Below are 10726 nucleotides of genomic sequence, written 5' to 3' on the forward strand. Positions count from 1 at the left end.
GATGTAGACATTTTGTGACGTGACGTGTTGCAGGCGGACGTCGTAACGTGTCACTTGAGTTCCTACAGTGGTCAGGAATGGACGTACGTCACTGTCTCCTGGGAAGAGAGAAGAATATCGTTATTGGTAAAGCGTTTGAGTGAAGGCTACAGTGTACACCTGGTGAGGAAGCTGTCGAGGACACGAAGTACGACATTTCTCAGTGATTATGAAGATATTAGAGGCAACCTAAAGCTTAGAGGGTGGTCATGCCTATGTGAACTCTAATGTGAAATATCCTCGAATGGAGGACAGCAAGCGGGTGTTTCTGAGTGAGGCCTGCCAGGCAACTTCGTAGACTCAAGTCTGGACTGTGAGGAGCTTTGAGAGGCAGTCCAAATGGATTTTGGTGGACGATCAAGAGAACGCAATTTTGGGGCATCGTCAATTCTACGGTTTATATGGGAGAAGTTAGTGGAGGAGATTCACGTCTGAGGTAGGAGTACCTACCTGATTTTGAGATCCCAGACAGATGTTCTTAGTGTTGAGCCTCAGAATGTAGGACACAGAAGTGCCTGGACACCTTGATATATATATGCAGGAGTGATTGATTACTTATTGGCATGAAAGACGAAGTGTAAGGTGACAGATTTCTTGTCTTGTTAGAGATATTTTTATTTGCCAGGTATTAAATCTTAAGCAATGAGGAGGCAGTAGATTGTAGGACAAAATTGAGAAGCATCCCAATACAGTTATTTGATGTAGTTTGGATATGATATTGGAGTGTTACTGGTTTGTAGCAGCCTATGAAGCTTTACTGTAATATTATGTATTTGTCTTTTTATGTGTTTTCATCTAATAAATGTTTGTCTATTGACAGCTGGTTTTTGCTCTTATCTTGGTGAGGCTTCCTGGATAGTGAGAGAGAGAAACAGTTGCAAATTGATGGACAGAGGTCAGTAACATCTATAAAGGGGATATAAGAAATTATCCCATAATAAGGAGAGCGTGGGGAAATCACGACGGCTCGTTTGGGTGTGTATTCATGACCAATAGGCCAGTTTTGGAGCAGCACACCAAATATTGTGACGTTGAAACCCCTCTCCGAGCGTGTAGCGATACAGGGTGATCTCTCATCTTATTATGTGCACTCCAGTGTCCATTGTTGATGACTGACGACAGCAGCAGTGTGGCTTCCGAGGTCAATCTTACTTTATCAGGGAGTGGTTGGGGTGTCTGGTCGCCAGTGAGTAAATTATCCAGTTTGTTACCCCCCCCCCCCCCCAACCCCTGATAGGATCTGGGACCAAGAAGAACACGAAACAAAGGCCAGCGGGAAAATGTTCCCGTTGACGTGCTTCTTAACCTCGAACTCCGAAACACTGACCAGCACCTGTGTTTCGCGGACCTCCAACACACTCTTAAACACAATACAAGACTGGTCACCACTGAGAGGGTAATTAGAGCAACTGGTAATCTCTGATGAGCAGTGCCCAGTACCATGACCTAATTTGGAGTATTTCCCAATACGTAGTTTTGAAACATGAAAAACACGCGGCCGATGGTTGTAATTATGGCGTGTTAGGCGACTGAGAGAGCGGGAAATATTCTCTAGTGCTTAGCATCTGGACGGTCGAGCGTCGAGTCGTTCACAGTCGACAGTCAAACGGTCCAGGTGTTTCCAGGTACTAAAATTATGTTTAATCAAAGGACTCATGTTCTGTTCACCATCAACAAGCTTAAACGTAGCCCCGATAACATGTTGATCGGCCAGGTCTGATATAATGTCTAATATCTCTGATATAATAATATAATTTTGATATAATATATCTCCTCAACCATATAATATACCTCCTCAACCAACTCACTTGAAAAGACCAGATGGAAAGTTTCAACAGGTCCCGGAGCTATGAAGACTTTCCAACCTTAATGTGAAGAATGCCATCAGATATTTGCCGATAGTTATCCACTGCAACATTCATCAATTACTTGCTTGGTCAGGAAAGGATTGAGGGAGGTGAGACCCATTGAACTGTTTCCACACAACACGAGGATCAATGGTTCACAAGGGTCGTCAATGAAATTTAACCCTCTCCTCGCTTCGTACCTACAGAGTCTTCTTTATCTTGGAGTAGGGAGGAAAAAATAATACAGCTGCCAATGAGCTACATCCTATCAAATAATAAAGGCACGGATGTATTAGGGCCGATTGTAGCGAGTTCTCGTAAAAGATTCTACTTTTAAAGCGCTCGCTATCAGTCCTGGCAAAACTATTGGGCGCTAAAGAGAGCAGAAACAGCTCACTAACAAAGGCTGAGCTGGGTGAGCCATGTTGGGCGGGACAATACACTTTGGTCTGGTGTTGGGTTTATGGCCTGTCAACATCTGGATATTGTCGGCCAGCAAGAACACTTCAGCCCTGAATATAACCCATGACTACAGTGAACTCTCAGTGTATATACACCGGGGAGTCGGCTACACTTCTCGGTGGATATACCACTTTGAATATAAATTAGAAAAACTTGCAAACACTTTCTGAAGTAATTCCCAATAAAACCAACAATACGGGAAAGTAAAATAATACAACACAATACAAATTATACATATAAATTTATTTAAAGCTACTCAAAACAACACAATAATATGAATGACTAATAACAATAGTTTCCAAATAAAGTAAACATAAGAAAAATCCAAAGAAAAGCAGATATAAAGGAAAATTCTCCCTGAACTCAAGAGGGAACTTTACAAAATTAGCTTGAATATAGAGCGTGTACAACTGGACAATCAAGTCACTTGTATTCAACCCAGGACAAAGTTCTATAATGTAGAAGGACGCCATTAACCTGTGATCACAGAGGCCACTTCATCTGTTTATATTTTCAAAGTTAGGCTCTGAAAGAGGGTGATCCTCTTTTCGAGAATGTTCTCGAATATCAGACAACGATGGTTCAGACTAGGGATCACTAGTTCTGTAAGACACACATATATATTACAGTATACATATTTTGGAAGTCATTGCTGAAACTATAAATATACTTATCAATAATAACTAGGACAGATGCATGAACAAACATTACTAGAATGCATCAGAGAATATTCTTCTCAACTTTTAAATGAGGTAATTATAATAACTTATATTTTTTAATTCTGTTTAATTCTGTCTGTATATTACTGTTGAAACAGTTTACTGTCTTAAATCCTAATCGAGTAGCTAATCAACATAGCGCAGAAACTTAATGCATCCAATATCTTTCATAGCCGTAGAAGTTCGAGGGCGGGTGGAAAATTTGATGTGCAAAAATAGCCTTTAGTGAAGTTTTAACATGGACAAGTTACTTATTATTTAAAAACAAATTTTTTTTTATACCATTATTACATTATCAGAATTATACAAAGCTGAGCAAGCAGACGAGGCACACCTAACATGGCCACTGATTGAATTCCTCTTAATTAAATCATGAACAAAAGAGTGATAATTAAATCCTGAACCCATGATTTTTTGTATGAGTTGAAGTATTGGTATCATTATCATTAATTACTTTATCGTTAGGAAATTACACATTTATCCCCTTCATATTCAACAATATAACATTTTACAATGCTGATAACTCAAGAAATATATAACTTAATAATACGAACGAGTTCTCTAAACATTATAAAACTTCCTAATATGTTGAATAACTTCGACTCTTTCGTGCATATTTATACAGTTTCGATTCAAGCCAACTTTCTCTACTTTAGCTTCTCGGTACACAATGACAGATCACCGTACACAGTTGTGTGTGGTAAGTCCCAAACATCGAGCCTCCAACTGTTGACAGAGAAACAGACTTTCTGTATTATCGCTATAGATATACATTATCCTTCTTTATTACCATATAGATATGCATTATGCTCTTCTATACTCATATAGATATACATTATCCCTCTTTATTTCCATATAGATATGCATTATCCTCCTTTATACTCATATATATATATATATATATATATATACATTATCCCTCTTTATTTCCATATAGATATGCATTATCCTCTTTTATAGGCATATAGATATATGTTATCCTTCTTTATTACCATATATATATATACATTATTCTTCTTTGTAGCCTTATCGATATATAATTTCTTTCTGTATTGCCATACAGATGGTCGGTATATAAGTTTTCGCCAAATGATTATCATTATTTTTAGATTCAAATAGGACAGCAGTGACGTGATTCATTGTTTTCCTTCAGGTTTCCTCGACAACTCACTTAGCGATCATCTTAAGAGGTAAACGTCTCCAGTACATACTTCAAGATGGCCAAGTAAATTCTCAAGAGGAGTGATCCAATTTGTATTTTCGTTTGGTAGGTACACAAGCTTTTCAAATAGAGTTACAGATGACAATATTAAATGTTCACCTTCTTAAGAAGCTGAATATTCTCAACATTCTGAATTCCTTATCTTCAAAAAGACGAGGAATCTCTATTCTTTGTGTCGAGCAGTATTAAAGCTTCCAGATATATAACTGGCTTTATTTTTATTAGATTTCAAATTGTTAGACATTTGTTCCATTTTGTCGGTATCGGATTGTGATAATTGTGATGTACAATGATAAAAAAAACATAATTAATAAATAAAACCAAATATTTAGCCAATACAATTTTAATAAGTATTCAGAAATTCAAAAGGAACATTCACAAATCCAAACTGTACAAGAGAATGCTCACATTGTTACAAATATCTGTAGAGAAACACAACACTTTTAGCTTTAAACAATCATAATTTAAGAAAAAATATAATTAGTTTTTAATAATAGCAATAAAATTTTCTGACGTTGACATTGCATAATCATTGCAAGGGGGACGGTTTTGATATATATAATATATATATATATATATATATATATATATATATATATATATATGTATATATATATATATATATATATATACATATATATATATATATATATATATATATATATATATATATATATATATATATATATATATATATATATATATTAGTATATTTTGGTAATATACAGCGATAAACATAGTTGATTTTCAACTAGTATTGTAAGATCTGTTCACTTGAGAATGAACCATGGAGGTTCGAAACGTCGTGCAAATTATACAAATAAGTGTAATACACTCTATAGTAAATCACTTCTTTTCTTCACCTTAAAAGTACGAAAATGAGTTTTGGAGAACTCCTATTTCAATTAAGCCCTGATGCTAAGAAAATAGTTAGAGGGATAGAAGCCCTAAACCAGAAAATAATAAATACAGAATATGCGTTCATATTCAATGAAACATGTTTGAAAGAAAACCTGCTGCCAATATACACCAATATATATATATATATATATATATATATATATATATATATATATATATATATATATATATATATATATATATATATATATATATATATATATATATATATATATATATATATATATATATATATATATATATATATATATATTAGTATATTTTGGTAGCAGTCTTTCCTGTAGACATATATTATTAAATATGACCGAAAAAGTAAGATTAATAATTCTAACACGAATTTTCTCAATCTTTCGTACATTTCTTTTCACTGTTGGAGGTAATTCAAAAATCAATTCTCCAAAATTCATTTTTATTTCTAGTCTGACGCGACACGAGCGCGTTTCGTAAAACTTATTACATTTTCAAAGACTTTAGTTTACAAATACACAACTGAATAGAACTTACACATCTCCGGTTTTGTTTATATCTACATTTGAGTGAGGTGGATGGGGTGACGTGGCATTAATAGGGTATTAATTTCATCAACACAAGACAGAACAAGAGGTGGCATTAATAGGGTATTAATTTCATCAATACAAGACAGAACACGAAACAATGGGTATTGAAATGGAAGTGATTGTAGAAAGCCTATTGGTCCATATTTCTTGATGCCTCTATATTGGAGCGGAGTCTTGAGGTGGGCAGAATATAGTTGTGCATTAATTGGCTGTTGATTGCTGGTGTTGACTTCTTGATGTGTAGTGCCTCGCAAACGTCAAGCCGCCTGCTATCGCTGTATCTATCGATGATTTCTGTGTTGTTTACTAGGATTTCTCTGGCGATGGTTTGGTTGTGGGAAGAGATTATATGTTCCTTAATGGAGCCCTGTTGTTTATGCATCGTTAAACGCCTAGAAAGAGATGTTGTTGTCTTGCCTATATACTGGTTTTTTTGGAGCTTACAGTCCCCAAGTGGGCATTTGAAGGCATAGACGACGTTGGTCTCTTTTAAGCAAAGCAGAACGCTTAAACTCTTCGTCTAAGAATTCTGGACTCACAACTCGAAGAGCTCAGAATGGTTTAGATATGTTGATGATATCTTGTGTATTTGGCCTTCAGATGTAAACACAGACGAATTTGTAGCCAAACTTAATAACCAAGTCACCTCCATAAAATTTACTATGGAGACTGAAATTGATAAATGTTTGCCATTCTTAGATGTGCTTATTCATAGGGAAGACTCTTCATTAAAGTTTAGTGTTTACAGAAAACCTACGAATAATTTATCTTATGTTCATCATTTTTCAGGGCATAGATACAATGTGAAAAAGTCAATTTTTTCTTCAATGTATCTAAGTGCTCTTCGAGTTGTGAGTCCAGAATTCTTAGACGAAGAGTTTAAGAATATTGATTCGATTGGTCTTAAGCTTTGTTACCCACTGAATTTTTGGGAAGTTTGTCGTAACAAAGCACGTCGAACATATTATAATAATATATGCAGTGAAAGGATTCGCCCAAAGAATGTGTTATGTTTACCATATTTCTCTGGGTTTGAGAATATTGTCAAGGCCTTGAAACTTTTTAATATAGATGTAATGTTTAGCTACGAAAATACTGTTGGTAAGCTATTAGTTAGGAACAGCCCTCGTAGTGATAATTGTGTCATTTATAAAATACCTTGTAAGGAATGTAATAAGTTCTATGTTGGGCAAACATCTAAAGATTTAAATTGTAGAATATCGCAACATAAATACTCTGTAAGACATGGCCAATTGTCTAATGCTTTGTTTGTTCATTTGTCAGAAAATGCTCACCAAATTGATTGGGAGAGTGCTTCTTCAATAACAAATTGTAAAAGCACCTATAACAGAAACATAATTGAATCTGCTTTGATACAGATCACAAAAGAAAGTAATTTGAATATTAGCAGTGGTCTATATAACTTAGATCCATTTTTAATAGATCAGTTAAAGGGCGATTTAAGTAGGATCATTGGAACACATTTATCTCACTAATTTATTGTATATATTTACCATTTTATGCTATAATTATCTATGTGTTGTGCTTGTATGTTTGCTGTATCAGGTGGGCCATTGGGCTACATCAGATGGGCCAATTGGCTGCATCTGATGGGCCAATGGGCCGTTTGCGTTGTCCAATAATTGTACCTCACCTCACTTCACCACTCTCTCCTTCCTATTTATACCCATCACTCGATCTGTAAAATCACTCCTTCTGAAGATGTATTAATATACGAAAGTACTTAAGGAAATTCCTGTTTCATTTTTCCTCCGTGGTCTGACATTGTCACATTTTTAATCACGTGTTTATTTTCGTGATATACACACACACACACACACACACATATATATATATATATATATATATATATATATATATATATATATATATATATATATATATATATATATATATATATATATATATATATATATATATATATATATATATATATATATATATATATATATATGTCGTACCTAATAGCCAGAACGCACTTCTCAGCCTACTATGCAAGGCCCGATTTGCCTATTAAGCCAAGTTTTCATGAATTAATTCTGTTTTGACTACCTAACCTAACCTAACCTAACTTTTTCGGCTACCTAACCTAACCTATAAAGATAGGTTAGGTTAGGTTAGGTAGGGTTGGTTAGGTTCGGTCATATATCTACGTTAATTTTAACTCCAATAAAAAAAAATTGACCTCATACATAATGAAATGGGTAGCTTTTTCATTTCATAAGAAAAAAATTAGAGAAAATATATTATTTCAGGAAAACTTGGCTTATTAGGCAAATCGGGCCTTGCATATTAGGCTGAGAAGTGCGTTCTGGCTACTAGGTACGACATATATATATATATATATATATATATATATATATATATATATATATATATATATATATATATATATATATATTTATATATATATATATATATATATATATATACATATAAATGGAAGTTGACCAGACAACACACTAGAAATTGAAGGGACGACGACGTTTCGGTCCGTCCTGGACCATTCTCAAGTCGATTGTGATGAGGACAGGTAGGGACAGGCATTAAATAGGCAAGAGAGAGCTGAGGAGGAAAGTCAGGTGTAGGGGATAGTAGTAATGAGAACTGCAGCAGGCCTATTGGCCCATACGAGGCAGCTCCTATTATAACCACCGAAGGAGAAAGTAATAGGAATAAGAAGAGGATAGCAAGGGAGCGTAGAAGACAATGAACAGAAAAAAGGGAGAAGAGAGAAAGAAAGAAATGGAAGGGGGAAAACTTATGTTAAGTCACGTTTGTTAGAAAGATTAGAGCATTTGAGTATATACTGTGAAAGGGAAGAGTCCACAGCAACAAAGCCAGGACTCAAGTTCATGTTGGGTACATTGTTAATAAGAGCCGATTCTACAAGACGGCGTCTGTGTAGAGTAGAGGCAGGAAAGATTATTTTGGAGGAAGACCAATCAATGGGATGATTAGAATCCCTCACATGGCAGAAGAGAGCATTGTTAGTGTCAGCAGACTTAACACTTCTCTTGTGTTCTTTAAGTCTGTCATTCAGTGTACGGCCAGTTTCGCCAAAGTATTGGAGAGGACAAGATGAACAGGATATAGAGTAGACACCAGCAGCATTAGAAGCAGGAGGAGCAGTGTGAACTAGATTGCTACGAAGTGTGTTAGTTTGTCGAAAGGCGAGTTTAATGTCAAGAGGACGAAAGGTATTGGTAAAAGTTTTGAGTTCAGATATGAAGGGAAGGCATAGTACAGTGCTACTAGTGTTGGAAGCAGGTTTAGGATGAAAGAAATTTCGTTTAGCTTGAGAGTAGGCACAGTTGATGAAATGCAAAGGATAACCAAGGCGAGAGAATGATTTGTAGATAAAGGCAATTTCAGAATCAAGAAACTGAGGGTCGCTGATGCGTAGAGCGCGGAGGAAGAGAGAGACGAGGACACTTTTCTTAACAGCAAGAGGATGGTAGGAAAAGAAGTGAATGTACATGCCACTATGCATGGGTTTACGGTAGACAGAGAAAGAGAACCCAGACACAAAGCTGTGAACATGAACATCAAGAAAAGGAAGGAGGGAATTAGATTCCCACTCAACTTTGAAATGGATAGAAGGAGCCAGATTGTTAAGAGAGGCGAGGAAAGGCTGGAAAAGATTAAAGTCATGAGGCCATAAAGCAAAAATGTCATGAACATAGCGAAGCCAGAGAGAGGGACGAGTATCAATAGAAGGAAGAAGAACAGTTTCGAAGTATTCCATGTAGAAATTAGCAAGAACAGGGGAGAGAGGGGAACCCATAGCGACACCGAAAGTTTGAGTGTAATATTTACCGTTGAAAGAGAAAGAGTTAGATTCAACACAGAGTCTAATGAGATCGAGGAAAACGTCAGTGGGAAGTGGGAGAGGAAGGAGGCCCTCTGACGCCTTCTGTCTGAGGAAAGAGAGAACGTCATCGAGCGGAACATTAGTGAACAGAGAGTCGACATCAAGACTAAGCATCTTACAAGAGGGTTGCAGGCGCAGTCTTTCTATGAAGTCCTGAGAGTGAGGAAGGTGGGCAGGGGAAAAAGTGCCAAGGTAAGGTGTCAGGGTTTTAGCGAGCCAGGAGGCAAGAGGATAGCTGACAGAGCCCCGTGAAGAAATGATAGGACGAAGAGGAACACCAGGTTTATGAGTCTTAGGAAGGCCATAGAAATAAGATCCCGAAGGCCACTTCGGGATCTCCTTTCCCTGAACATGCCCGCCTTCTTCTTCAAGAACTTATTCATGCCACCTCCTTGCAAGTTGACGAGGCTTTTCTTGCTGTTCGTCAACAGCAACGCTTTCTGTCCTCTTCTCTTCCTAGTGATCTATGCAATATCATTTTTCCAATTGCATTTGACACTGCTCACGTCTCCTCTTCCCACCACTCCTCCACACTACACAACAAACTTCAACGCCTGATCTCCAACAGTCCTTGGGCCAAATACTCTCTCTCTGACTGTGTTACCAACCTTTCGTCCTACTCTCTTTCTAAGCACCAGCAAGAACTTCTTGGTCTTGGTCTGTCTTTTGCTACTTCCCCTGGCCCACGCTGTGGCATTGATCTCATTAGTTCCTTTGACAGGTTTGTCAATTCTAACTCTAGTACTCTTTCGGACCTGACTGCCTTTAGAGGGGCCCTTATCCCCGTTCTTGACAGCTTGTTTTCTAAAAATAACCACCTTCCTCGTCGCTTCCAGCTTGCCCTTGCCTCCCTGAAATCTAACAACTCTATTCTTATCCTTCCTTCAGACAAAAGCAATTCGGTGGTTGTCCATGACCGTGAGGACTACCTCCGAAAAGCAGATGTCTTGCTCTCTGACTCTCACACTTATGCTCCTCTGACTTCTAACCCTTTGGATCGCCTCAAAACTTCCTTTAACCGCAAACTAAGACAGCTCTCTAGTCTTTGCCCTCCTGACTTTGAT

The sequence above is a fragment of the Procambarus clarkii genome, chromosome 74, assembly GCF_040958095.1.
Source record: "Procambarus clarkii isolate CNS0578487 chromosome 74, FALCON_Pclarkii_2.0, whole genome shotgun sequence".
Classification (NCBI taxonomy): domain Eukaryota; kingdom Metazoa; phylum Arthropoda; class Malacostraca; order Decapoda; family Cambaridae; genus Procambarus; species Procambarus clarkii.